This window comes from Panicum virgatum, unplaced genomic scaffold (assembly GCF_016808335.1).
Source record: "Panicum virgatum strain AP13 unplaced genomic scaffold, P.virgatum_v5 scaffold_2852, whole genome shotgun sequence".
Lineage (NCBI taxonomy): Eukaryota > Viridiplantae > Streptophyta > Magnoliopsida > Poales > Poaceae > Panicum > Panicum virgatum.
This window is the reverse complement of record NW_024376296.1, coordinates 88,795-91,631: the sequence shown is the minus strand read 5'-3', so window position 1 is coordinate 91,631 and position 2,837 is coordinate 88,795. Positions and strand designations below refer to the sequence as shown.

Genomic DNA, 2,837 nt, shown 5'->3' with positions numbered 1-2,837 from the left:
TCGAAGGATCAGGCTGAGGGTTAAATTAGTCTTTTGGATCTTTCAAATTTTTATTTGAAATTTAAGTCACCCTTGAAAAAGTTTCCATTTATGATACATATCCAGTAGCCCCCGAGCCTTGAATTTAAATCCCATGATTTGGGATTTAAGGATCCAAAGTCATGACATACTTTTTCTTTTTTTTACAGCAAGTGCCAAAGAGGTCTTCTGATTAAAGGTACATTTCAGGTAGGGTCATAAATTTTTGCTCTGTTCGATTCCAATTTATATGACAAATTTATATGCCAAAAGTCAAAGTTTTTTGAGTTTGACGAAATTTATATGACAAGATAATAACATCTATGATACCAATTAAGTATTATTAGATTCATTGTTAGCTATATTTTCATAGTGCACCTATTTGATGTCATAAATCTTTATATTTCTCTCTATAATTTTAGTCAAACTTTGAGATAGTTTGACTCTCCAAGATTCTTGAAATGACTTATAATTTGGAACGGTGGGATTACTCCCTAATTGAAAAAATTCATTACGCTTGCCACAGTGCCGGTTAGAATTTTTTTATTTACCATTAATATTTTGGGCAATTTCCATATATGCCACTGAAAAACTTGTAATACCCCATATGCCATCATTGTGTCTATGACACGTGGGTCCCCCATAGTCACGGACAGCGGCATATCACTACCAGAAAACGGAAGGGTACTGTCAGTTTTTTCAGCCCGACAGGAGCCCAACAGCTAGGCACCCAAAAATCCCAACTCAAGTCGCGGTCCGTCAGGAACCCATTGCTCCTTAACAACCCTATCTCTTCTCCCCTCGATCTGCCCACCGCCACCGCCGCCGCCACTTCGCAACTCGCTCCCGCAGCCACCTCCGCGCGCCAGCGCTGGCGCTCCTGCCCACCGCCTGGCAGCTCCGCGCGCCGGCCCCCTCGTCCCCACCCCCCGCGGGTGGCTGCGAGCGCACCAGCTCCCTCGCCCCCACCTACTGCAGGTAGCTGCGAGTGCAGCGGCGCCCTCACCCTCACCCACTGCTGTACGCCTCCGCACGCCTGCGCCCACCGCCGGGCGGCTGCGCGCATGCTGGCGCCCTCGCCCCTGCCCACCACCGCGCGACTGCGCGACTCGGCGCCCTCGCCCCCACCCACCGCCACGTAGGGCTTGTTGTTTGTTTTTGCTTTTGCTGTCCCAGGGCTTCTCACGGAGGGGTTGCAGAAGACGCCGGCTAGGCTACAAAAAGGTAAATGAGCACTACAGATTGTAATTTTTCTTTTGCAATGTAACTATAGTAGTGCTTCTCTTTTTGCCTGTGCATTTTATTAAAAGAAATTATGTACAAAATTTTAACATATATTTAGAGTAAACATTCAAATACTAAGATATTGCTCAATGTTTTCTCAAACATATATTGCTAAATGTTCATAGTTGAGTGGATCCGGCCGTGGCAACTGGGGATCTAGCCGCCGATGCCGGAAAAGGCCCATCTGTCTCTTCCCAAGGTATTTTTATTTAATTGCACTATTCTAGGTAATGGCCCTTCAATTTTGTTCCTAGGGTACCTACAAATTTCTATCATTGGAATGGAGAAAATTTTCATCTCTTACTCTGTCTGAAACAACTTATGAAATTTCTTAATGATTATATGCTATATTTCTATTAAAACACTATAATTAACACAAGATAATGTAACAGGACTACAAAACTTGGCCAGGTCATTATCTGCAAAGCAATTTGGTCAGTTTCTGATGAGATAAACTGAGCTTGATTTAGTTTTTCAAGAGACATAAATGCAGTGAAATTGAACTTGTAGCTGTACTTGGACACATGAAGCAAATGAAATATATTTAGAGTAAAGTTTCAATACTTTATGAAATAGCATAGACAAGAAAATGTGATGCTTCAATGTGGGATTTTGTGCTTATCTATTCATTCTGCTGATATCTGAAGGTGAGTGCCTTTATCTTATCGACACTCCTTTTTTCTGAAAGTGACTAGTGACCCTATGTGCTCTTCAATTGAAGTTTGTTTCTAGTTCAGAATAGGTTAATGTGTTTAACTGAATTTCAGTTTGTAATATGCATGCTTTGACTTAAGTTGAAGGTTTTTTTTCATTTCAGAACTAGATATATACAGCAGGGTGCATTGGTGATTCAATAACTACTAGTTCTTTTAAGGTTTGTCAACTTGAACATGTACTGCTATCTGATCCATTTAATTTGGTCACGGCCAGGTACAAAGATACAACAGAATGGTGAATGGAGCGCTGGTGATCTTCATGTTGCTAAAGCTCAACATCAAGGTGAACTTCAGTTAAACTTTTTGCCGAGTTAACTTTAGTTTTATTAATTGAGTTATGTATACATAGAGTTAGAATTTAAATCAACATGTCATATTAAGTTCTCTTCAATAATGTATATTTAGTACAGTTATTATTTGCTCAGTTTATGCCATATCTTGATGGATGGCTTGTAATCTTTATGTATAAGTAATTTTAGTGAACATGTATATGGAACAACAATTGGTTGATGGCTTGTAATCTTTATGTATAAGTGATTTTAGTGGACATGTATATGGAACTACAATTGGATCTGATGGAGCTGAGAAATTGTGATTACAGATGATAATGTGCATGGATAAATTATTTTTTTTACCTTTGTTATTTGGTTTCCAGATGGTTTTTTGCTGTAAAACTGCCGGGAATTTATTTAGGACGTGTCCTCAGTACGGCCGTCAGGAACTGCCGTCAGGAAAGGATTCCTGTTGGCCAAACCGTCGGGAATTGTCATCTTTCCTGACCACCGTCTCCTGTCGGCAAATTCCTGTCGGTAAGCCGAC

At 40.6% G+C, this 2,837-nt stretch overlaps 1 long non-coding RNA gene across 1 annotated transcript; it reads left to right on the top strand.

Moving 5' to 3' along the window:
* Positions 1–758: 758 nt before the first annotated feature.
* On the top strand, positions 759–2,620 carry LOC120694068. Its single transcript, XR_005683324.1, has 3 exons — positions 759–1,242; positions 1,428–1,501; positions 2,233–2,620. It is a non-coding gene; the product is annotated as an uncharacterized LOC120694068 (long non-coding RNA).
* The last annotated feature ends 217 nt before the right edge of the window (positions 2,621–2,837 follow it).